This window comes from Chiloscyllium plagiosum, unplaced genomic scaffold (assembly GCF_037043375.1).
Source record: "Chiloscyllium plagiosum isolate Xiang-an unplaced genomic scaffold, Cpla_swu_hap1 HiC_scaffold_17, whole genome shotgun sequence".
In the NCBI taxonomy this organism is placed as follows: domain Eukaryota; kingdom Metazoa; phylum Chordata; class Chondrichthyes; order Orectolobiformes; family Hemiscylliidae; genus Chiloscyllium; species Chiloscyllium plagiosum.
In genome coordinates, this window is record NW_028270155.1 from 15230006 (window position 1) to 15257659 (window position 27654).

The 27654-nt window shown below is 43.7% G+C and overlaps 1 long non-coding RNA gene across 1 annotated transcript; it reads right to left on the minus strand.

Moving 5' to 3' along the window:
• Positions 1-201: 201 nt before the first annotated feature.
• On the minus strand, positions 202-27654 carry LOC122558663 (uncharacterized). The gene is made up of 4 exons (XR_006314212.2): positions 27586-27654; positions 3407-3480; positions 757-798; positions 202-295 (listed from the first exon to the last, which is right to left on the minus strand). It is a non-coding gene; the product is annotated as an uncharacterized LOC122558663 (long non-coding RNA).

Genomic DNA, 27654 nt, shown 5'->3' on the forward strand with positions numbered 1-27654 from the left:
TCTATGACTCTATGACTCTAATTAATGGCTATACCTTCAGCAGCCTGAACCCTACATTCTGGAATTTCCTCATAAAAGAGCTCTGCCTCTCTCCTTTTTCATGATATCCTTTTAAATCTACCTCACAACAATACACTTGGTCACCTATCTTGTATCTTCATGTGGTGCGGTGTCAAAACCAATTCCAAAAAGCTGCTGTGAAACAGTTTGGGATGTTTTATTTTGTGAAAGGTATTACATTATTGCAAGTCGTTGTTGCCTGGTCATGGTTGTGTCATTCTCTGGAGAACAGAATCTAAGGAATAGCAGAATAAATTTTGATAAATGTACAAGTAACACAAGAATAGGCCATTGAGCCCGTTGAACCTGTTTCATCATTCAGTTAGATCCCAGTTGATGTATATTCTGACTATAATTCATAACAAAATAACTTCACTGCAATGGCACTTGTTGTGGTTTTTGAACTATACTGATGAGCGTGAGGCAATTTGAAAGTAGGTGCAGATGAATCTGACCATACTCAGGCTGTTAAAAGCATTAACACAACTATGCTGGTCAATAGTAGCAAAGCCAATACATTCTTTCCTGCTGCCAGTGGAAAATAACGAATCAGAAACCAGCACCAATTGTCCCATACACAGCACTTGAATTGCAAGAATATGATGAATGCTGTATTACAGATCCCCAAACAACTGTGAAAACAAGGAATCTAGTCTTGAAATCTTCAATGCAGGTCATTCAACCCATCGTACTAACCTGGCATGATAACCAACACATAGGGCAGCAGATTCTGGAAATCTGAAACAAAAGCAGAAAGCAATAGCATCTGTTGAGAACAACAACGTTGCCATTTTGTGAGCCTTCAACTGAGCAGAACATCCTGACAAAGAGATCAATGAACTCACAATGTTAATTCTGTTTTTATGTGTTATACCAGACTAGCACTTCATTACAGCTGTTCCGTTACACCCACTCACCTGCCCTTCTGCCATAACTTTACTGACCTTTTTGTTTTTAGCGTTTATTAAATTCCCCTTTTAAGTTTACCACCGCAACTGCTCCGAGAATCCAATCAGGTCCTGTAAATTCTGATTGCAAAACTTTGCTCTATCTTAAAGAAAAAACTTTCTTTATGGCAGGTAGAACCCCACTACCTTTAAAAGTCTTCTGTTGGGACACATCTGGCTCAAATTCCAATGGACTTTCCTGGAGGTGATCAATTAAGAAAGCGCTACTGAAATGGAGATAGATGCATGACAGTGTAGGCTCAATGTAAGTACCCCCAGCTGTGAGTGACTGGCACTCCAACTGGGAAAGGTGGCAGCATTGGAAAGCATGAGAGCATGTCTAAACTGTGGCAGTCTCAGAGTCAAGCATCAAATTCAAAAACGATAAGACTAAAGGCTGCTTGAGGCAAGGAGGAAACCTCTTTGGAAGGTTTTCCCAGAGGTCACTGAGAAAGGCTTGTCAAGAATCTTCTCTTGGTGAAAAGGAACTGTTACACGGGAAGATACCAGTAGAGTCTTTCCCGACCACCTCTGCGCTCCTACTTGCCAGTTATCATCCAGCTGCCATGACCATATTGTTAGCTGCTTCTATTATCCACCAGCTTCCAACAGGACAAAGAGTAGATCAGTTTTGTTTTTACTAAAAGACAATGTTAAATATAGAGGAAATCCAAGTTTTTGGGGTTCAGGTGCATAGCTTTTTGAAATGTTATGCACAGGTGCAGAAAATAATCAAGGCAGTCACTGGATTGCTGACCTTCATATTCTGAAAGACTGGAGGACAGAGATGCAGGCATCATGCTTCATTTATGCAAAACCCTACTTAGACCAACCCACCTTAAGAGTACACTAAGCTGCTCTGGGCACCATACTTCAGGAAGGATGCTTGGCCCTGGGGAGTTTTGAAACAGGTTTACAAGGATGGTATCTGGACTTAAGGGTGAAAGTGAGGACAGCAGATGCTGGAGATGAGAGTCGAGAGTGTGGTACTGGAAAAGCACAGCAGGTCAGGCAGCATCCGAGGAGCAGGAGAATTGACATTTCGGGTAAAAGCCTGGTCTTGAGGAGTTAAGCTACATAAGGAGATTAGACAAATCAGGCCTTTATTGTCTATAATTTAGAAGATTTAAGGTGTGATCTAATTGAAGTATTCAGGATATTAATAGGGAAAGACAGGGTAGATAAAATAAACTATTTCCATGAGTTGAAGATTCTAGAACCAGGACACAATCGAAGAATTAGGGTCAGGCTATTCAGGAGACTTGTTAAAAGCCACTTTACAGATGAAGAGTAGTGAAGATTTGGGACTCTGTTTCTCAAGCAACGGTCAGTGTTAATTTAATTGTTAAATTTAAATCTGAGGCAGACAGATTTGTATTAAGCAAGGGTATCAAGGATCAGTGCTGGGTCCACTACTTTTCGTCATTTATGTAAATGATTTGGATGTGAGCATAAAAGATATAGTTAGTAAGTTTGCAGATGACATCAAAATTGGAGGTGTAGTGGACAGCAAAGAAGGTTACCTGAGATTACAACAGGATCTTCATCAGATGGGCCAATGGGCTGAGAAATGGCAGATGGAGTTTAATTTAGATAAATGTGAGGTGCTGCATTTTGGGAAAGCAGGACTCAGACACTTAATAGTAAGGTCCTAGGGAGTGTTTCTGAACAAAGAGACCTTGGGGGTGCAGGTTCATAGCTCCTTGAAAGTAGAGTCGTAGGTAGATAGGATAGTGAAGGCGGCGTTTGGTATGCTTTCCTTTATTGGTCAGAGTATTGAGTACAGGAGTTGGGAGGTCATGTTGCGGCTGTACAGGACATTGGTTATGCCACTGTTGGAATATTGCATTCAATTCTGGTCTCCTTCCCATTGGAAGGATGTTGTGAAACTTGAAAGGGTTCAGAAAAGATTTACAAGGATGATGCCAGGGTTGGAGGATTTGAAGTATAGGGAGAGATTGAACAGGCTGGGGCTGTTTTCCCTGGAGCGTCGAAGGCTGAGAGGTGACCTTATATAGAGATTTACAAAATCATGAAAGGGCATGGATAGGATAAATAGACAACACCTTTTCCCTGGGGTCGGGGAGTCCAGCACTAGAGGGCATAGGTTTAGGGTGAGAGGGGAAAGATATAAAAGAGACTTAAGTGACAACTTTTTCATACAGAGGGCGGTACATGTATGGAATGAGCTGCCAGAGGAAGTGGTGTAGTGGAGGCTAGTACAAATGCAGCATTTAAAAAGGCATCTGGATGGGTATATGAATAGGAAGGGTTTGGAGAGATATGGGACTAGATTAGGTTGAGATATCTGGTCAGCATGGACGGGTTGGACCGACGAGTCTGTTTCCATGCTGTACATTTCTATGACTCTATAAAGTCACTCAGAGATTGGAACATACCAGTCTGAGGAGCTAACATCTTCACTGTAACAGAAACAGACATTGCTGGAGAAACCCAGCAGGTCTGTCAGCATCTGTGGAGAGAGAAACAGAATTAACACCCTTCACCAGAATAATCTTGTTGCCAGTGGACTAAACTCTTGTTTAGTCTGTCGAAAGCCATTTAGGATTTTGTTCACCTTAATCAATTTCTGCTCTTCATATATACAAAGCGAATCCAGCTTCTCCACTCTCCACATACCTGAAATCCCTCATTCTTGGCACCATTCCATAGAATAGAATCCCTCCAGTGTGGAAACATGCCATTCGGCCTAATGAGTCCATGCCAACCCTCCAAACAGCATCCCACCCAGACCCTTCTGGGTGTGGAAACCTCTACCCTATCCCTGGAACCCTGCATTTCCATGGCTAACCCTCCTAATTGACACATCCCTAAACACTATAGGTGTTTAGCATAGCTAATCCATCTAACGTGCACATTTTTGGACTGTGGGTGGAAACCGAGGCACCCGGGGGAAACCAATGCAGACACAGGGAGAATGTACAAACACCACGCAAACAGCTGCCCGAGGGTAGAATCAAACCATGGTCCCTGGCACTGTGAGGCGACAATGCTAACAACTGAGCTGCTGTGCCACGTTCTGGTAAATCTCTTCTGCATCTTTTCAAAGGCCTTAACATCCATCTCAATTCTTATTGTCCAGAATTGGACGCATTTCTATAGTTGAGACCTAAACTATGTTTTGTAAAGGTCTCATACCATTTCCTTGACTTTCTAATTTCTACATTGTGGTGGCACATTGGCTCAGCAGTTAGCACTGCTGCCTCACAGCACCAGGGACCCGGGTTTTAATACAACTTGGGCAACTGTGTGAGTGGAGTTTGTACATTGTCTGCGTGGGGTGCCTCTGGCTGCTCTGGTTTCTTCCCACAGTCCAAAGATGTGCAGGTTAGGTGGATTGGCCTTGCTAAATTACCTGCGGTGTTCAGGGACATGTAGTTTAGGTTGGTTAGTCATGAGAAATGGAGGGTTACTGAGATACAATTGGGGTTGGTACTTGATGGGATGCGCTTCAGAGGGTCGATGTGGACTCAATGGGCCAAATGGCCTGCTTCCACACTGTCAGAATTCTATGAAACCAATGAGTGTTCTGTGCTTTTTTCGACAGCCTTGCCCTGCTACCTTCAATGAAGTACCTGCATATACTCTTTGGTCTCTTTGTTCTTGCACCCACTTTAAGTTTAAATTGTATTTCTGCATTATTCTATACAATGTATTACTCTCACTCGCGTTATGAATAGTTAAGTGGCTGTATATGTAATGACCTCCTGGGAGGAAAGGAAAATCTCTTAAGAATTGGGAGCACAGGTTATTTCTCCAATGCCCTGCACCTTGTAATCCTCATCAAACAGCAATATTAGTGTCCTTCTTGCAGTCAGTTCTACAATCATTCAGGGAAACATTAAGAATAATGGACTGGATACTGCACCTGGATGACTAAAAAAGCATCTCTCCCACCAGCTTGTTTTTCCTGCATCCTCAAATGGACAAGGTTCCAGGGAAGGCAAAGAAAGCACAGCAGCATTGACATTAATGACTGGGAGAAGCTCATTACCAATTGTTCACAACGACGACAACTTGTCCATCAGACTGCATCCTGCTCAAGTCTAAATATCACAGTGATGAAGCAGAGCAATGGAAGGGAAAGAGAGAAAAGGAAGTTAAAAATCACATAACACCAAGTTATAATTCAACAGGTTTATTTAGAAGTACTATCTTTTCCAAATAAACCTGCTGGCATATAAGCTGGTGTTGTGTGATTTTTAACTTTGTCCACCCCAGTCCAACAGCGGCTCCTCCAAATCAGAGAAAAGGAAGCTATTGCTGCACTGCAGGCCCATTCCCTCATCAGGCAACTTGCTCCTGCCTCTCAAAGCTTTATAAGTCGAGAAGCGAGCTGTTCAGTTACAGTAAGGCCAACAGTAGAAACTCATAACTCTAAGCACAAGTCCCCTTTGAATCAAGGGATAGTGGACACTGCACGTTGTATTGCTTTAATTCTCTTTTCTAATCGAGTTGTCAACATCTTGAACCAGAGAAAGGCTGATGGAGCATAATGTTGTCTGTGGTTTGGTTTTATCAATGTGTTATGTAATCCACACGCTTCTGTTCTCACACAACACAATACCAGGCCACAGCAAGGTCATTGAGCGGTCACTGACTGCACACACATGCCATCTAAAATATATATATAAAGCAGATCTTCTGAGAGAAAAGAAAATGTTCTGATAAGGTTTGATTCAGAATACTGTGGGTTCAACCTAAAGTAAACCTAGTGGGAGGGGGACTCCCCTAACACAATGTCTTGTGGACTCCAGCAACTTTCTACTATTCCTAACTGTGATGGTTTAACAGGGAGCACCATCATTTGGTATAGTATTGTACTAAACCAAGCTTAGAAGGTCCCAGGTTCAAACTCAAGTCTGTGCTGATTTATTTGATCTCACTTGATACAATAGCCAGGGGAGTGGGGTAATGAAATTAGCCTCTAGGCTCATTGCGTATTGACTGTAGGTATAGAGTCAGCTGTAGAGAAGGATTACAGGATATCTGATAGAGATGTTCAAAATGATGATTTGCTAATAATATAGGAGAAATGGAAAAAAGTTTTTCTACTTGCTGGGGGACGGGGGTGGAGGGAAGGGGGAACGAGGGTGGGGGTGGGGTGTCTGTAACCAGAGAGTAGTACTCAGAGAGTAGTAAATGTATGGAATGCTTTGCTTGCAACAGTAGTAGATTCGCCAACTTTAAGTACATTTAAGTCGTCGTTGGACAAGCAAATGGACGCACATGGAATAGTGTAGATTAGATGGGCTTCAAGTTGGTATGACAGGTCGGGGCAACATCGAGGGCCGAAGGGCCTGTACTGCGCTGTAATGTTTTATGTTCTATGTTCTATGTAACATCAGAGATTTAAGGTAGTTGGAAAAGAAAGCCGAATTGGGGTAATGAAAATTTCTTTTAATGAAGCAAGTTGCTATGAAAGCAGATTCAAATCATACTCATCATAGGCAAGTGAATAAGTACTTGAAGTGGGGATATCTGCACAGCAATGGGAAATGAGCTGGAGAAAGTGAAAAAATGGCCAACCCTTTCCCAGGTCTGGCACAGATGCAGTAAATTAAATGGCCGACTTGTGTGCTATACCATTATACGATTCTGCGGGTGAAAAGAGCCATGAAGTTTCCTCATTGAAACAGTCTGCCAAAGCATTATGTCTGAGCTGGCAGAAAGAACAATGCTAACTTTAGAAGGACACCAGAGTGTGGCTGGTACACATGGACTGACCATCATACAATCCTAAGATGTAGCAGCAGAATTAGACTAGTTGATCCATTGGGTCTGCTTCATTATCAAATCATGGCTGTTATGTTTCTCAATCTCATTAGAACATAGAACTATGCAGCACAGCAATGGGCCCTTCAGCCTAGGATGTTGCGTAAACATGACATCAAGTTGAATTAATCTCTTCTGCCCATCCTTACTCCATATCCCTTCATTTCTTGCATATTCATATGCTAACTTAAATGTCCCTATCGTATCTGCCTCCACCATCACCCCGGCAGCATGTTCCAAACTCCTATCACTCTCTGTGTTAAAAAACCTGACCCTCACATCTCTTTTGAACTTTCCTCCTCTCACCTTAAATACATACCCACTATTTTTAAACATTCTCAGAAAAAGATTCTGATCACCAACCCTGTCTATGCATCTCATGCTTTTATAGACTTCGATCAAGTCTCCCCTCAGCCTCTGTTGCTCCAGAGAAAATAACCTGAGTTTTTCTAGCCTCTCCTTATAGCTCTGACCTTCTCATCCAGGCAGCATCCTGGGAAACGCTCTCCAAAGCTTCCATATTCTTCCTGTAATGTGGTGACCAGAATTAATGCAATCCTCTAAGTATGGCCTAACCAAAGTCTTATAAACCTGCAACCTGACATCATGACTGTTGTATTCAATTCCCCAATCAATAAAGGCAAGTATAACATACACCTTCTTTACCACCCTATCTACTTATATGGGCACTTTCAGGGAGCTACAGACTTGAACTCTAAGATTCGTCTCTACATCAATGCTGTTCAGGGTCCTGCCATTTACTGTATACTTTCCCTTAACATTTGATCTCCTAAAGTGCAGCACATCACACTTAGACAGATTAAACTCCATCTTCCATTTCTCCACCAATACCTGCAACTGATTTATATCCCACTGTATCCTTTGACAACCTTCTGCACTACTCACAACTCCACTGAGCTTTGTATCATCTGCAAACGTACTAATCCACCCATCTACATTTTCATCCAAATCATTTATATACATATCACAAATAGCAGAGGTCCCAATACTGATCCCTGAGGAACAGCACTACAGTCACAGACCTCCAGTCAGAAAAACACCCTTCCATGACTACCCTCAGCCTTCTATGACCAAGCCAATTCTGAATCCATGTGGCCAAGTCACCATGGATCCCATGCATTTTAATGTTCTGGATGAGCCTATCGTGAGGGACCTTGTCAAAAGCCTTACTAAAATCCATTTAGACAACATCCACAGTTCTACCCTCATCAATCACCTTTATCACCTATTCAAAAATTTCAATCAAGGTAATAAGACATGACATGCCTTACACAAGGCCATGCTGACAATTCCTAATTAGGCCATATTTTTCCAAACACGCATAAATCCTATCCCTAAGCATTCTCTCCAATAACGTCCCAACCACCAATGTGAGACTCACTGATCTATAGTTCCCTGGATTATTCCTATTTCCCTTCTTGAACACAGGAACAACGTTAACAACTCATCAGTCCTCTGCGAACTCTCTAGTGGCTAATGAGGAAACAAAGATCTTAGTTAAGGCCCCAGCAATCTCCTCTCTTGCCTCTCTCAATAACCTGGAGATACCATTGGGCTCTGGGGACTTACCCACCTTAATGTTCCTCAAGAGATCTGCCACCACTTTTTTCTTGATCTCAAAATGCCCTAACATATTAGCATGCTCCACACAAATCTCACTATCCTCCATTTTCTTCTTCTAGGTGAATACTGACACAACATACTCATTTAGGAGCTTGCCCACATCCTCTGCCTCAGACTACAAGTTCCCTCCTTTATCCTCAAGTGGTCTTACCTTCACCCTAGTTATCTGCTTGTTTTTAATGTATGTATAGAATACCTAAGGATTCTCATTTCATGGCCCTTGTTGCTCTCCTAATTCTTTGCTTGAGTTCTTTTCTGTTTTCTTTATATTCCTCATGAGCCCTGTCCAATTTTATCTTCTTAAATCTTTACATGTACTACTTTTGTCGTTTTGACTAAACTCACAACCTCCCTTCTTATCCAAGTATCCCTACCTTCTCCCCATAGCCTATGGTCCTTTACTAATCAGGAACCTGTCTATCGCAGTCTTAACAACACTCTATGACTTGGCCTCCACAGGCGTCTGCTGCAATAGGTTCCACAAATTCACCACCCTCTAGCTGAAGGAATTCTTCCTCATCTCAGTTCGAAAGGATTGTCCCTCCAGTCTGCAGCTCGGGTCCTAGTCTTTCCTTCGGTGGAAACATCTTCTACACATCCAATCTATCCAGGCCCCTTAGTATTCTACAAGTTTCAATGAGATTCCCCTTATTCTTCTAAACTCCATCGAGTACAGACCCAGAATTCCTCACTGCTCCTCCTCCCCTTCATCCTTGGAATCACTCTTGTCAACCTCTCCTGGACTCCCCCTTTAGGGCCAGCAAAGGTCTTCCTTATATACGGTGCCCAAAACTGCTTACAATATTCTAAAAGCGGTCTGAACAGAGCACTATACAGCCTCAGCAGTGCATCCCTGCACTTGTATTCTAGACCTCTCCAACTGAACGCTAACATTGTATTTGTTTTCCTAACTGCCAACTGAACCAGCATATTAAGCTTCAGAGAATCCTGAACTAATCTTTTGTGCTTCAAATTTCTGAAACCTTTCCCGGTTTAGAAAACACTCTTCCCACCAAAGGGTATAACCTCACACTTTCCCATATTGTATTCCATTTGCCACTTAATTGTTCGCTTGTCTAACTTGTCCAGGTCTTTCTGCAGCGTCTCCATTTCCTCAACAATACCTATCCCTTCACCTATCTGTGTTATCTGAAAACTTAGTGTGCAACATGAATGGTTGTGGTCTCAACACGGACCTCTGCAGAATTCCAGTGGTCAACAGTTGCCATCTGAAAGCAGACCACTCTCTCTGCCTTCTGCTAGTCAACCAACCCTCTATCCTTGACAATACTTTGCCCCAAACACCATGGTCTCTTATCTTATTTAGCAACCAGTATAAGTACTCCAAAGAGAGCAGAGAAGATTATATTCGATTCCCTACAGTGTGGAAACAGGCCCTTCGGACCAACTACTCCACACCAACCCTCTGAAGAGTAACCCACTCAGACCCACTTCCCTCTGATTAATGCACCTATAACACTATGGGCAATTTAACATGGCCAATTCACCTGACCCACAGATCTTTGGACTGTGGGAGGAAACTCACACAGACACAAGGAGAATGGGCAAATTTCACACAGACAGTCGCCCAAGGTTCGAATTGAACCTGGAACCCTAACATTGTGAGGTAGCAGTGCTAACCACTGTGCCACTGTGCCAAACTGAACAAATAACATACGCTAGTCGAAAGGGATTTTCAGGTGTCATTCATAACTAATGAAACTTGTAGTGATTAGGTCATACTGATCAAAGCACACCAAGAATACAGGGTAAAGGACAGTCAGCACCAGAATTCCTCTCTCAAACAGAAAAAAAAAGAAAGCATTTTATATTGAATTAAAACATAATGCATCATAAATATTAAAAGATACGAGTAACTAACATGGCAATCTCATGTTGTAATCTGATCTTAGAGCTCATATGGCAACTATAAAGCATTTGAACTCTGATCTTTATGACATCATCCCAATCTCCTCTGTTAAATTACAGTCTCCAATTTGTTTCTATGTAGCCTTTAGTCCATATTTACAACATCTGAGCCCTTCAGTTGGATTCCAACCTAAAGAGTCATCCCTTCACTCTGAGGCTGTGCCCTCAGGTCCCAGTCTCTCCTATGAGTGGAAACATCTTCTCCACGTCCACTCTATCCAAGCCTCTCAGTATTCTGTAAGTTTCAAAGAAATCCCCCCTCATTCAATGATTAGATTAGATTCGATTCAATTCCCTACAGTGTGGAAACAGGCCCTTTGGCCCAACAAGTCCACACTGACCCTCCGAAGAGCAACCCACGCAGACCCATTCCCCTACCTTTACCCCTTCACCTAACACTACAGGCAATTTAACATGGCCAATTCACCTAACCCACACATCTTTGGACTGTGGGAGGAAACCGGAGCACCCGAAGGAAACCCACGCAGACATGGGGAGAATGTGCAAACTCCACACAGACAGTTGATCGAGGCGGGAATTGAACCCGGGTCTCTGGCGCTGTGAGGCAGCAGTGCTAACCACTGTGTCACCGTGCTCCCCAAAACTGTATTCCAAATGCGGTCTGAACAGAGCCTTATCTCTACTCAGCAGTGAATCCCTGCTTTTGTACTCCCAAGTATCTGTTCTATCCGAACACTTTGTTCCAGTTTGAACACCTGAAATGACTGTCATAAGCCCTCTGGGTCCTCTTCCATACCACACTGCACTGTCTTAGCCAGCTATCTGTACGTCCTCAGCTGGTCACCATACAACTGACTGAAGTTCAATCCTGGACCCTACAGCTTGTAAAGTGACAAAGTGATCTGCTCATTCACTTAATTACCTCAGTGTGTCATTAGCACATCCTTAAATCAGCTGGAACTACTTCTTGAAACGGATTCTTTGATAGCGCTAGACGTGATAGCGATAGCAACAACTCGCATTTATATAGCACAGTGAGCACAGTAAAATGGCTGGAAATACCTTATGAGACCGCAATTGGGCAAAACCTGGGTCTGAGTTAAACAATGTGTTACTAGGGCAGGTGGACAAAGTGATCAGATGTAAGGAGAGTTTGAAAGGGAGAGGTGGAGAGGGAGGGGAGCTTTCAAGAAGGAATTCTTGAGCGGGGCTGCCTAAGTCACCTTCATGGGGTAACGGATGTCAGGGCACACACGGCACAGAATCTGAAAATGATTGGAGCAACGTGGACTATGGCTAGATGTGTGGCACAATCAGACAAACAGTTCAGTGAGAACTTTCTCCATGTCAAGATCATGTCATTCCATCTTTATGCTTTTCACAAGTGGTGTGGTGAGATTGCCGCTAGGCAGTGGCAAGATACCAAATTAACAACGATTAATGTTTGTTAAATGCCACCATGTGTCTCGTTGATATTCTGTCAACCATTTTACAAAACTCACCAATCGAGCTCAATTTCAGGAAATCTCAACAAGGAAATCAGCCCGTGTACCTGGTGGATTCAGCTCACCACTTGTTCCAACCCTCTGATATGCTGAATGCTGGACAATGTCATCACAGGGGCATGATCCATGACCATGAACCACACACACACAAACACAAACACACACAAAAATATACACACACACATATATATATATATACACACACACAAATATACACACACACACATATATACACACACAAACTCACACACATATACATACACACATATATACACACACAAACACACACACACATACACACTCCATTAAAGAGCACTGGCATCTGACGTCTGCAAGACTCCCCCCATCCCCCCTCACCCCCAATCACTGCGCAGCCGTTCAAGAAGCATAGACTCGCACAGCAGGGGTCTCAGTGACTGGCATTGAGAAGGCTACTGTGGTGACACTTGGACACAACCAGGCACCCAGCTTACAGAATGGAGTGGACTGTATTTCAGGGCTACTCGCTTTCTCTCTCAACATACGATCGCTTTGTGCCTATCTGTATGCTCATATGTTCCATGCCTTCCTTACCATGCCATGCTTGCTCATTCAGAGCCAAAGGCTTTCACTCCTACCAATTTGGGGAACTCTTTAGTACACAGACAAGCTACTGACCAGTCCTGAGGTGGGTGGAGGTGGTGGGGTGTGTACTCTGAGACATCAGTTTAACACCTGATGGATATTTGTGTAGCAAATACACTGCACGTGCTTTCAAAAGAAATGGCAGAATGTGGTTGGGACTGGTCCTCAATTCACTCCAGTCAAGTGGAGGCTGCTGGTGATCAGAAAGCTTGGCACCATCAGTCATAGTCACATTTCATACAAAATTCCGACACAATTGTAGTCTTCTTGGGAGACATGCAGTGAAGGCATCTGTCCCAGTACAGTCAGGAGAGCCATCAGTACTTAGTCTGGGAAGGACAGCATATGCAGAAACGGGAATTTTGTACCATCAGTCAGGAGTCTGCAAATACAGCGATCAGGGGTCTGGTCAGTGAATCCAAGAGATTGGTCATTGATGTCTGTCAGGGATTTCAGGTGAATACAGTCGTGTCTATGAATAATTTAGGAGGGTTGAAGAGAGACCACGGAGCAGTGGGGGAGATCAGTGACAGAAGCGGGTGGGGCTGGAAAGCGGAGGCATATGTAGTAATGGGGACAGGGAGAGTGATGGGGGATGACTGAAGGTGAATGGAGGGAATGCAGAACAGCAACAGGATACAGTTAGGTTATTGGACCGGGTGTTATTGATGGTGACCATTACTGTGGTCCTGACAGGGTGAGCTTAAAGAAGTAGTGTGGGCATCATCAAGGTGAAACACAGTGGGTAGAGAGAATTGCTGCAATCAAAGTTCAACATGATTGGTCTCCACATTGGGAGGATGGATTGAAATAGGGTGAGGGTATGGAGGGAGGTAAAAGAGGAGGCTGTGGAGGGTGCATGGGGAATACCTGATAATCAGCTGGCACCATCAACCGAGAGCTGCATTCCCAGCCAACACATTCCATTCTCCAGATGCAAAGTGCAACTGGAAAATATCTGGATTAAGGCCCATGGTGGGCAGAGAAAGGGTCAGTTTGATGACCAAAAGCACGGGATCCCCATTTGCTGGATGCCACAATATTATAAAGACAAGAACATGAATTAGCCATCATGCAAAGCACAACGACATTGGACATGCCATCATTGCGTTGCCCACTTGCTTAGCATTCAGATTGAGGGATCTCAGGGGTCAGGTACTGGTCAAAGATAATTTGCTACCTGCCATTGTTGCTTGTGGATAGGAATTTGGGATCTTAATAAATGTTGAAGTTTAGCAGCAATAATGGAGGCTGCTGCTGATTGAAAGGGAACCACTACTCTTGCAACTTTCAGGAGTCCACATCACTGTCTGTTAAGTAAGTGCTATGATAGTCTATGCTGAGTGCAGTGTGAGGTTTAGTGTTTGTTGTGGGCTTTGGGGAAAGGGTGATGCTACGCTTCATAGAATGCCTACTGTTCAGAAATGAGCCATTCGAGCGCACACTGACCCTCCAAAGAGTATCCCATCCACACCCCTTACCCTACAACACTATTTCCCATGACTAATCCACCTAGCTTGCACATCCCTGGACACGATGGGCAATTTAGTATAGCCAGTCCATCTAATCTGCACATCTTTGAATTGTGAACAAAACTGGAGCACCCAGAGGAAACCCATGCAGTCATGGGGAGAATATGCAAACTCCACGCAGACAGTCACCCGAGGTTGGAATCGAACCCGGGTCCCTGGATTTGTGGATAGGCCAGCTACATTCCCAAATCCCATTGCTGGGGCTGCAGCGTGAGGCAGCAATGCTGACCACTGCACTACCATGCCACCCTGGGCTCTCCCTTTTCAATAACAAGCACTGGTTACTCAGCAAGGCATCTTCAGCAAGTTAGAGCACAGCTTGAGGCTAAATTGTGGATGTCTGATGCAGACTTATCCCCACAATCTGCTCCCAGCAGATCTCAGTGTGTGGAGGAGTGTGTTCAATACCATCTGCAGGGTAGACCTGCTTGACCTGACTGAGAGCCAAAAACCTTTAATCCTTCATTCTCAAATTTCCACAGAGAGTGCTGGGCCCTGCGCTTGTCGCATGGCACCCAGATGCCGCCCTGAGAAGATACAGAGGAAAGCAGGACTGATGTCAAGCCCAGGAGCTACAGCAGGTCCCTGCACAGAATGTGGAGTCTGGGGAGAACTTACAGCTGCAGGACCCTTCAGGACGTGTGTGTGACAAGAGGCCCCGAGACCTCCAGCTCTGTCTCCATTTTCTGGTCATGAGTAGAACATAGAACATAGAACATAGAAGAATACAGCGCAGTACAGGCCCTTGGGCCCTCGATGTTGCGCCGATCCAAGCCCACCTAAACTACACTAACCCACTATCCTCCATATACCTATCCAATGCCCTCTTAAATGCCCATAAAGAGGGAGAGTCCACCACTGTTACTGGCAGGGCATTCCATGATACTGCACACGCTCCGTATTGGCTTGGACACTGGGATGTACCGGAGGTCAGAGTGGGATCTAAGGGATGCGGGAATGGGAGGCTATTGTCTCCCGGTGCTTGTGAAAGTCACTGCAGTATTGAATGTTGATGTGATTGGCTCCTTCCAGGGAGCGATTGAAGACCTGTGTGGGACCTCTCGGTCATGCACCGCTAATGCACCAGGACAGCGGCCAATGCCATTGGCGCACCTGCTCATTTCTTTTGGCAAGGTCCGTGCTGCAGTCCCAGCAAATGGGATTCGGGAAAAATAGCTGGCCTCCCCCCAGGTGCAGTGTGCCATGGACTGCACACACGTGGCACTGACAGGGCATAGCACCACGGAATTCATCCACAGGAAGGGGTTCCATTTGAGTATTGTTCAGGAAGAGGACATTGCAGAAGAGGAGGCTAACCTTGTTCATGACAGAGCTGAGCTGCTTCGGTCTCAACAAGACAGACAGAACCTCATTGGCGAACAGTGTGGCACTGGAAAAGCACAGCAGGTCAGACAGCATCCGTGGAGCAAGAGAGTCGACGTTTTGAGCATAAGCCCTTCATCCTACTTCCAACAGAAGAGAGTTGGGTGCGGACAATCACTGACTCAAAATATTTTGCCCATGATACTGAAATCTGGTTAGTATTGTAGGGCACAGTTCAGCCTCTGCTGCCGATCTCTTTTGTCCCCTTTACCATTCTGTAAAATGCACACTTGTGTTTGTATCTGTCTAATTGCTTACCTGTATGCGATGTCCGCCAACCATTTCCCTGTCTGCAGTAGCCACTGAGGAATGGATAATGCCTACTTAGAGAGGTTGCTCATTTGTAATGCAGCAGTGCACAGATAAAGTGTGTGACCTGATGGCTATACAGCGGCTGAGGTCAGGAAATAGTTTTGTATATACCAGGGAGTGTCAACCATGTTGGCTATGTGACATGGGTCCCATAACTTCATGGCTACTGTTTCATTACATTCATGGATCACCAACGTTTGTCCAGATGCTCAACAGCCTTTCAAGGATGGCACATGAGCATGGGGGTCTTAGAGGATATTTGGTGGACTGGTGAGTTTTTCCAAGATTGGCCCATGGCAAGATGGGGCAGAAATTGAATGTGAAAAATGATTTCAGGGTGTGGTAGATAATGAATGTGGTGAGTTTTGTGAGATGTCTTGCTGGCACTCAGGGCAGAGGACCCTCCAAATAAAATTAACACAGTTCTGACTTAGCCAAAAAAATGCAAAATTTAGTCTACGAGGTCAACTTTCTTGAAGGGTTCGATAGTTGGATGGATAAAAGACAGGTTGAACAATCATGGAATCCCAATAGTGTGGAAAGAGGCCATTCAGCCTATCAAGTCTGCACTGACCCTCTGAAGAACATCCCACCCTATCCTCCTAAACCTAAACATTTCCCATGGCTAACCCACATAACCAGCATAATCCTGGACACTACAGGGCAATTTATTAAGACAAATCCATCTAATCTGCACTTCTTTGGACTATGGGAGGAAACTGGAGCACCCAGAAGAAACCTATGCAAATACAGGGAGAATGTGCAAACTCCACACAGACAGTTACCTCAGGCTGAAATTGAACCCAGGTCCCTGGTGCTATGAGATGGCAGTGCTATTGTTGAGTGTGAAATAGACTGGTAAGCTAGAGGAGATACTTGTTAGGAAGGAAGATGTGTTGGACATTTTGAAAAACTTGAGGATAGACAAGTCCCCCGGGCCTGACGGGATATATCCTAGGATTATGTGGGAAGCAAGAGAGGAAATTGCAGAGCCGTTGGCAATGATCTTTTCGTCTTCACTGTCAACAGTGGTGGTACCAGGGGACTGGAGAGTGGTGAATGTTGTGCCCCTGTTCAAAAAAGGGAATAGGGATAACCCCAGGAATTACAGGCCAGTTAGTCTTACTTCGGTGGTAGGCAAAGTAATGGAAAGGGTACTGAGGGATAGGATTTATGAGTATCTGGAAAGACACTGCTTGATTAGGGACAGCCAGCATGGATTTGTGAAGGGTAGGTCTTGCCTTACAAGTCTTATTAAATTCTTTGAGGAGGTGACCAAGCATGTGGATGAGGGTAGAGCAGTGGATGTAGTGTACATGGATTTTAGTAAGGCATTTGATAAGGTTCCCCATGGTAGGCTTATGCGGAAAGTCAGGAGGCATGGGATAAAGGGAAATTTGGCCAGTTGGATAGAGAACTGGCTAACTGGTTGAAGTCAGAGAGTGGTGGTAGATGGTAAATATTCAGCCTGGAGCCCAGTTACAAGTGGAGTTCCGCAGGGATCAGTTCTGGGTCCTCTGCTGTTTGTAATTTTTATTAATGACTTGGAAGAGGGAGTCGAAGGATGGATCAGTAAATTTGCAGATGATACGAAGATTGGTGGAGTTGTGGATAGTGAGGAGGGCTGTTGTCGGCTGCAAAGGGACTTAGATATGATGCAGAGCTGGGCTGAGGAGTGGCAGATAGAGTTCAACCCTGCCAAGTGTGAGGTTGTCCATTTTGGAAGGACAAATAAGAATGCGGAATACAGGGTGAACGGTAGGTTTCTTAGTAAGGTGGAGGAGCAGAGGGATCTTGGGGTCTATGTTCATAGATCTTTGAAAGTTGCCACTCAGGTGGATAGAGCTTGTAAGAAGGCCTATGGTGTATTAGCGTTCATTAGCAGAGGGATTGAATTCAAGAGTCGTGAAGTGATGTTACAGCTGTACAGGACTTTGGTTAGGCCACATTTGGAGTACTGTGTGCAGTTCTGGTCGCCTCACTTTAGGAAAGATGTGGAAGCTTTGAAGAGGGTGCAGAGAAGATTTACCAGGATGTTGCCTGGAATGGAGAATAGGTCGTACGAGGATAGGTTGAGCATGCTAGGCCTTTTCTCATTGGAACGGAGAAGGATGAGGGGTGACTTGATAGAGGAGTATAAGATGATCAGGGGAATAGATAGAGTAGACAATCAGAAACTTTTTCCCCGGGTACAACAGAGTGTTACAAGGGGACATAAATTTAAGGTGAAGGGTGGAAGGTATAGGGGAGATGTCAGGGGTAGGTTCTTTACCCAGAGAGTGGTGGGGGCATGGAATGCGCTGCCTGTGGGAGTGACAGAGTCAGAATCATTGGCGAACTTTAAGTGGCAATTGGATAGGTACATGGATGGGTGCTTAAGCTAGGACAAATATTCGGCACAACATGGTGGGCCGAAGGGCCTGTTCTGTGCTGTATTGTTCTATGTTCTAACCACTGAGCCACCATGCCATCCAATCCACCTAACACTCAGATATTTCCTTTAACATGGCTATGGAGAAAACCAAGCACGTACATTAATGTGTTTTAGGATTTTGTGCATCACATGTCCTCTCCTGTCTTTATCTATTCCTCTTTAGCTATGGAAAAATGATGGAATAAACACTTCACTGGACTGTGACTAAATTACAATATAAACTTACTAAGAGTAAATGAATAAGTGATCTTAGTGCCAATAACATACAGCAGATATTACAGTCTTTATATGTTTAACTACTCCCCTTGGAGTTGGTCAAGAAAAAGTAACTAATTGATGGTTTAAATGGTAATATAAATAAGTGACTGTTCTTCCTCTAACCATCCATGAAGTCCAAGTTCTAAGCATCAAAGGAACTTATAATAATGGGAATGTAGGTGTGGATTTTGCTGGAAAAGGATTGATAGTAGGTTCCCCTACACCCAAATGACCGCACAAGCTCAAAGTGCCGGTTCACGATCATCTTAGAGTCATAGAGATGTACAGCATGGAAACAGACCTCCTTTTTAAATTTCTGCCTAACTCTCTGTAATCTCCCTTCAGAATCTCAACCTTTTCCCTTCCGATGTCATTGGTTCCAATGTGGACAATGACCTCCTGCTGGCCCCTCTCCCCTGTGAGAACATTCTGCACCGTCTCTGAGACATCCTTGATCCCGGCACCAGGGAAACAACACACCATTCTTCTTCAGGGAAATTAGATATGGCAATGCCTGGATCAAATGGATTTAAAAAAGGATTGAATATTTACAGGGTTAAAACCAATCATCCATAGTAGGTTTGGATAGAGATTCATCAAGAAACCAGAGGTACAGGGTTAAACTGTGAATCTTCCAGTTCAACATCCTGCAGATTACTCATGACCAGGGATTGAATTGGACTCACCATGTAAACACAATGGCTACAAGAGCAAGGCAGAGGCTAGGAATACTGCTTGAGTAACTCCCCTCCTGACTCCCCAAAGCCTGTCCACCATCTACAAGGCTCAAGTCAGGAGTGTGATGGAAAACTCCCCACTTGCCTGGATGGGTGCAGCTACAGCAAAACTCAAGAATTCACACCATGGAATGCAAGCAACCTACATAGAGTCATAGAGATGTACAGCATGGAAACAGACCCTTCGGACCAACTCTTCCATGCCGACCAGATATCCCAACCCAATTTAGTCCCACCTGCCAGCACCCGGCCCATATCCTACCAAACCCCTCCTATTCATATACCCATCCAAATGCCTTTTAAATGTTGAAATTGTACCAGCCTCCACCACTTCCTCGAGCAGCTCATTCCATACACGTTCCACCCTCTGTGTGAAAAAGTTGCCCCTTAAGTCTCTTTTATATCTTTTCCCTCTCACCCTAAACCTATGCCCTCTAGTTCTGGACTCCCCAACCCCAGCTGTCCACCACGTGAGGAATAACAGTGTGTATCATCTACAAGATGCACTGCAGAAATTCTCCAAGGCAACTTAGACAGCACATTCCAAACCCATGACCACTACCAGGCAGATACATGGGATCACCACCACCTGCTAGATCCTCACTAAGCTGTAGACCATCCTGACCTGGAACTATATCACTATTCCTTTAGTGTCACTGGGTCAAAATCCTGAAACTACGCCCCCAAAGGCATTGTTGGTCTACCTACAGTACATCATCTTCAGCAGGCAGCTCACCACCACCCTAGGGACAACTCGGGATGGGAAATAAATGCTGGCCCAATTAATGGCACCCATATCACATGAATAAATGTTTCAAAATGCCACTTTGTTAACGTTTTAGTGAATCTCATGCCAGCTTACAGCAAATTATCAAGTGTCCCTTGTGGACATCAAATCCCAATGCCTGAGCTTCTTTTGAATTCAGATGGAAGCAACTAGGTAATTTTCCTTTGTATGTGGCTGGCTTTAAATTATACACCTACCAGGACAGAAATTCTGACATTTCAGTAGGAACAATAAAACAAAGATCTACTTTTGTCATAATTGTTTAGATTCCAGCTGATACTGCCATTCCCAAGTTACATTACTTCAATTAAACTGAAAACCCGCTGGGACCTATTATTTTACTTTTAAAACTATCTATTGCGAAAGTAACGAGCAGTGTGATATCACAGCAATTAACTTTGAAAGCATATTGGAAGAGTAGGGAGGCATGTAGAGGCAATGCCACAGTCAGATCAATGAGAATGGTGGAGGTGACTTGAGGGCTGAATGATCTATGCATGCTCCTTATTCTTATATTTGTAACTTAGCGTGGCAGACTCATGATGCACTGTCATTGCATAGTGGCTAAAGGTGGCCTGGTGTTTTATGCTAACTAATGATACAACTTCAGCCTGGATACAATGGAATCTGCCTGAGTGCTTGAGACAGATTCATTTAAAATATAGAATGTAGAATCTCTACAGTGTGGAAACAGGCCCTCCATCCCAACAAGGAGAAAGTGAGGTCTGCATATGCTGGAGATCAGAGCTGGAAATGTGTTGCTGGAAAAGCACAGCAGGTCAGGCAGCATCCAGGGAACAGGAGAATCGACGTTTCGGGCATAAGCCCTTCTTCGGGCTTATGCCCGAAACGTCGATTCTCCTGTTCCCTGGATGCTGCCTGACCTGCTGCGCTTTTCCAGCAACACATTTCCACCTCCATCCCAACAAATCCACACCGACCCTCTGAAGAGCAACCCACCCAGACCCATTCCGCTACCCTACTTCTCCTTTCCACCAATCTGCTCCACCGTCCTCTCCGACCTATCACCATTATCCCACATTGCATACTCAGCTACTCTTCCCCCACTCCCATTTATCTCACCACCTCCTCAGCTAACAACCACATTCCTGATGAAGGGCTTTTGCCTGAAACATCAGCTCTCCTGCTCCTGGATGCTGCCTGACCTGCTGTGCTTTTCCAGCACCACACTCTCTACTCGACATTTCCCCTGACTAATGCACCTAATATACATACCCCTGAAAGCTATGGGCAATTTAGTATGACCAATTGACCTAACCTGCACATCTTTGGACTGTGGGAGGAAACTGGAGCACCCAGAGGAAATTCACGCAGACACAGGGAGAATGTGCAAACTCCACACAGGCAGTCACCCAAGGTTGGAATCGAACCCAGGTCCCTGAATCTGTGAGGCAGCAGTACTAACCACTGAGCCACAGATAAGTTATAGGTCAAGTTGTACAACCTATTCCTCCAAGTAAACTGACCCTATTTCATGACTAGTGGGAATGGGCTGTATTGAGAAATGTACCAGCAAAACCATCTCTACTTGCTAGTGACAGGGTTGTAGGGTTTGAGCTATAGAGAGAGGCTGAATAGAATGGGTCTATTTTCCCTGGAGTGTCAGAGGCTGAAGGAGGACCTTATAGAGGTTTACAAAATCATAAGGAGCATGGATAAGGTAAATACACAGGGTCTTTTCCATGGGGTGGGCGAATCCAAAACTAAAAGGCATAGGTTTAGAGTGAGAAGGGAAAGATTTACAAGGGACCTAAGGGGCAACCTTTACATGCAGAAAGTAGTGCATGTATGGGGTGAGTTGCCACAGGAAGTGGTGGAGGCTGGTATAATAACAACATTTAAAAGGCATCTGGATGGGTATATGAATAGGAAGCGTTTAGAGTGATATGGGCCAAGTGCAGGCAAATGCACTTGATTAGGACACGTTATCTGGTCAGCATGGATGAGTCAGACTGAAGGGTCATTATGACTCTATAACCACCATCCCACTGTAACTCACCATCACCTTGGTCCCTGCAATCGCAGCCAAGAGCTGGTTCAGGCAGGCAACGGAGGGCTATCGACCTCAGATTGGTTGCCAGCTCTCAGAGGATGGAATGAAATGCCATTTCATGACTGGGGCTCTAAATACCAGGGCCATATAGGTGCCCAACAGACACACATGTGGTGACTTGCTTTCCCATCAAAGTGACGCAGGTCTCCTGCCAGTTCACCAACCAGTAGGTAGGACCCATGCTGGGAGCAAAGTAACCAACCCATCACTGCACAGTCTGCAGCCAAAGAGTTCAACCTGGCAGTGCTCCTGTCTCTGGGCCAGAAGGTTAGTTTAAGACCCAGCTCCAGAACTGAACACCACATCCGAAATGTCAAAGCAGTACTGTGGAAGAGTGGGAGGTCACACATTGTTTGCTTTCTGAAGTGACCATTCAAGGTTTCACGGCACAATTTGTAGAAGAGTCGTGAATTCTGGACACTATTTGTCCCTCAACCAATTTCACTAAAACAGAAAAACTAGCCATTGCTTGCATTGTTGTTTGTGGGTCATGCTTTGGTGAAATTTGCCAGCCCTATTTCTTACAGGATGAGAATGACTGCACCATTGCCCAATTGATTGGATGACTGGTTTGCAATGCAGAGTGACACCAACAACATGGAATCAATTCCTGGACCAGAAAGTCTCACCTTCCCAAACTCAACTCATACCCAAGACATAGTGACCCTCAGCGTACACCACCTCCAGTAGTTTCCTTCCAATGAAAGAGCAATCCTCCAGGACTATGGCGACTTTTTATTTATAATGACTGCATTTCAAAAGCACTCCATTGGCTGGATCGGGCATTATTGGGTGCCTCGTGAATGAAAGAAATTTTTTCTTCCTTTCTTGTGTTATTATTAATTATCAATGTGATAAAATTGACTTCTGGTGTGACAGCATTGCTTGTTTTCTGAATCTTCATGTATTCAGTAATTAATTCATGGTGTGATATCAATGCGTAAAACATGGCCTAGCCAGCATTGTCCATTTCCCATGAACAAATCATTTTAACTATCACTGTGATATTCATCTCTCTCCAAGTTCTCTTGAAGCTGTCTGAGAGTGTTGTTTCATCGTGTATTCTGTGATTCTCAATCCATGGGACTAGGTTCATATTATTTTAGTTTGAAGTTTTCCAAATTTTTTCTTGTTCAATGTGGAAATGTTATCTATTGACACCCATGTGGAGCACAAATCCTGTAAGGTGGCTGATCTGACTCCAGGGACAAACGTCAGAACCTTCAAGGATAGGGATCATTATGGGAGGCTCAGTCAATAATTTAGCCACTGATGTTTGGAGATACAACATAAGAACATAGAAGAGCATAGCTCAAGAACAGCCCTTCAGCCCGTCATATCAGTGCCAACCATAATGCCATCCTAAACTAATTCTATCTGCCTGCACAAGGTCTGTCTTCCTGCCTGATCGTCTGTCTGTAGTAATTTTGGCTTTTGTGATAGTCTAAAATGGGAGATCAGTCACTACACGGATCTCCTAATTTCAATTCCATTTGCATTCAGAGGGTTATAGATAAAACTTAGAATTCACTGATAGTTTTTACTTTGAATACACATTTTCTGAAAGGAAAGGAATTCCACTGCTCAGATGCTTCAACCATTTATGATTGATTTGGTCTCCATTCATACAATCCTTTGTTGATTAGACTTCATGGCTTAGGATGTCTAAGATTCCACTCTTCAAGTATTCACTACAGGAAGTATTGTAAGGAGAATGTTATATTCTTATGTTACATTTTAAAAATTATTTTGTTGCCAGTTTTTTCATTTATCAATTGAAATATTTAGCTATTTAAAGTGCTGTATTTCAACTGTGAGAAAACAGGTACAATATTATGCCTCTTTCTGCTAAAGAAAGCAATACGATGTTAACATTGATTGCTTCACTTGAAGTCATTTCATATAAAGTTGCAGCTTTCAGGGTCACAACCACAACTTCAAGTGGGGACTTCCTGTATTTTCAGACACTCGGGAGTGTCAACAAACACTTTTATTGACACGCTTTTATATATCATTCTGATCTTTCTAGTATAGATTACTTCATCCTGTCCTCGCTCAGTCTCAGCACCATGTGACATGTTACATCATTTTATGCCTTCTCATGATCATTAACAAATGCATTCTGATTATAGTTCAGGGACCATTAGTGACAAATTCTTTGGGCAGAAGCTTCTCAGCCTTGAATTTTATTTTATTCATGCGTGGGATGAGGGTGTCACTGGACAGGCCAGCATTTATTACCTATCCCTAATTGCCCAGAGAGCAGACAAGAGTTAATTACATTGCTGTGGGTCTACAGTCACATGTAGGCCAGAGCAGGTAAGGTTGGCAGTTTCCTTCCCTAAGTGACCAGTGACCCAGATGGACTTTTCCAATAATTGACAATGCTCATCGTTAATTCCAGACTTTGATTAAATTCAAATTCGAACCTAAGTCCCCAGAATTTTGCCTGGGTCTCTGGATTAACAGATGAGTGGTAACACTGCTGGACCATAGCCTCCCCACTATGATGTGGGCTTTAGCAAGAAATTTTCGGAATGTTAGGTAAAATGTCAAGTGAGGTCATTCTCAACATCAAGACTGAAAAGTCACATTTTCCAACCAATTCCGAGACATCAAAACTTGGAATTTTCACTAGTGAGTAGTGAGAGGCCTATTAACAAGAATTAGCTCTCATTATCACCTCATTACGACTTAATCCTGACTCGTTAATATGCTATCTCCCACTGACAAGAAACTAAATGCTGAGAATTCCTGACCTGAACATCCAAGTGCAGTACTAGTGACTCCAGCTCACCACTTACTCCTCTTAGACTCCCAGCATCAATGTCTCCGGCATACTCCCTGGGACACACATAACCCATCTCTATGGACATTGGTCTCCAACATGTTTCAGTCTCACCATCATCATGGCACATCTCCAAATCACTTTTAACATGCTTCTGCACTTCAATATTGTACTTTGTAGCAACACCATCGCACAGACACCCACTCACACTGAAGCTGAAACGCGTTCACAAGCACAAGACCTACTTTGTGCTTTCCATATCCTCGCCCCAAACACACTGTGACCAAATCATGAGTGAGAATGACTGAACCCCACTAAATGCCTGTGATACAATGGCAATGTTTCTCTACCAGGAAAGACACAGTCAAAGTAACATGCCATTAACCCACTGCCTGAACATGGTGTGGGAGCTGCTCACTTCATGATTTTGACTAGGAAACATTATAAAGGGATGTTTTATTCATATATGTTTCTAATGAACCACACCTCTGGAGTAGGTGAGACTTGAACTTGGTCTCCCAGTCCAAGGGTAGGGATATCATCACTGCAGCACAAAGGCTTCAAAATGATGCATAATGTGAAGGAATGGGTGGGTTCTGTACCTTCAATATGTAGTTATGTTTAGACAGAGACTCAAACACATGGAGGATGTTAAACAGAGAACATAGAACTATAGAAATGATACAGCACAGATTTGGCCCATCTTGTCCATGCTGACCCAAAGACATCCTTTCTAATCCCATCTTCATGCACACGATCTATAGCTCTGTAGTTTACAGTACTTAAGGTACTTTTTAAAAAAAGTACCTTACATATCTTACATATATTTAGAAATGTGAAAACTTAATTACACTGACCTGTGGAAAAATGGTGGCTTAGTGGTATTATGGTTGGATTGTTAATCCAAAGACCCAAGGTGAAATGTGACTTCAAATCCCACCATGAAAGATGGTAGAATTTGAATTCAATAAAAATTGAGGATTAAGAGTCCATTGATGACCATAAATCCATTGCTAATGTTGGGAAAAGCCCACATGGTTCACTAATGTCCTTTATCTTGTCTGGACTACATATGACCCCAGACCCACACTGATGTGTTTGACACTTAACTGCCCTCTGGGATGGGTAACAAGTGCCAGCCTAGCCAGCGACACAGTCATCCTGTGAATGAATTTTTAAAAAGTCTGATGGCAGTGATGTGCTCTTAGATGGCCATCTTCTTTCTTTCCCTCTGATATAACTTAAAGCAATTCGGGGTTCCATAGCTGAGGTAGAGGAAGCCTTCCCTACACTGGAGCCTGTTGGCATTTTGGTCAGGTCAGCCCATGGGCATTTATATTCACAAGGCCGGTGCGGCCTGCCTAGTGGTAGGTACATCCTCCTTGACTTGAACTTCCACAGAGCTAAGAGTGATATACAGGGTGGAGGTGAAAGGCCTTGCCACCTCTGGAATATGATGAAAAGAAACTTCTGGGCAGGTGTGTGGTTTGGCACCACCCTGCCTCCTTGTGAGGAAGAGGCACTGGAAGGAGATACAGGACCTCATCCTCCTGTCTCCTTGCCTTTGGTGTTAAGCCCTTCAGGCCTGCTCGACCATTGAATATGATCGTGGCTGATTATCCACTCAGTGCCCTGTTCCCACTTTCACCACATACCCTTTCATCCCTTCAGTCCTAAGAACAATATCTAATTCTTGAAAGCATTCAATATTTTGACCTCAACCACTTTTTGTGGCAGAGAATTCCACAGAGTCACCAAACTCTGGGTGAAAAAAATTCTCATTTCAGTCCTAAATGGCCTACCCCATATCCTTAGACTTTGACTCCTGGTTCTGGACTCCTCAGACATTGGGACCATCCTTCCAAGCAGCTTGTCAATATGTTCCAATGACAAAAACAACTCCCCTCATTTGTCTGATAATCTCCTCATATCTAACAGATGTGCTGAACCAGTCTTTTATAGGTTTGCCTCCTAAAATGCTAAAATGCAGCAGGTGTAACTATCCCATCACAATTGAAGTTGCTGCTTATCTATCATCACGTGTAGTTGGAAGAATGCCAAAATTTCAGTGTCAAATTTGGCTTGAATGCGCTACATCAAAAGTGGTATATCAACACAAATCACTGTTGCTGTAATTATAGGTGATAGAATGGCAATGGATCTACTTTCAGTATTTACATGGTCAGATTTTCATCCTCTTTACCAAGAGACACAAAGCTCAGACTCCATCTGCTAAGATCTGTAAAAAATGCCACAATTGCAAATTATTTTGGGGAAGTTGATGACTCAGACAATACTTATCCCTCAACCCACTTCAATAATGACTTTCTGGTCATTATTGCATTACTGCCTGTGATAGCATGTCATGTACAAACTGGCTGCCACAGTTCTTACATTACAATGGTCACTTCACTTTGAAAATATGTCATTAGCTATAAAGCACTTTGCAATACCATGAGATTGCAAATTCACAATATAATTACAAGCCTCGTTTATTTGGATTGCCACATTTATTTCATTCCAAGCACATAAAATATGACATTAAAAATGGGAGATTGATGAAGGAGAAAGAATAATGTAAAAGGTAGAGTAGGACCCAGTTACACATGCATGCTATTCGGAATGTAGTAAAGTACTTTTCAACAAACAAAAACTAATGTATCATTACAGGTTGCAACATAGAGAGAGAACAGAAGAAGCTAATCTAAGGTTAAAAAAAACATGAGAAACCTCCCACCCCCCAAAGTTCAAAGGTTCAAAATACACATGGAGTGCAGCTTTCAAAAACTGAGAGTTTTTTAAAAAATTACTCACATCACCTATGTTAAAACTGAGAAAAAGCTGGCTTCAGGCCTTAAGCACTCAAATCTGTTCAGTTCCAAA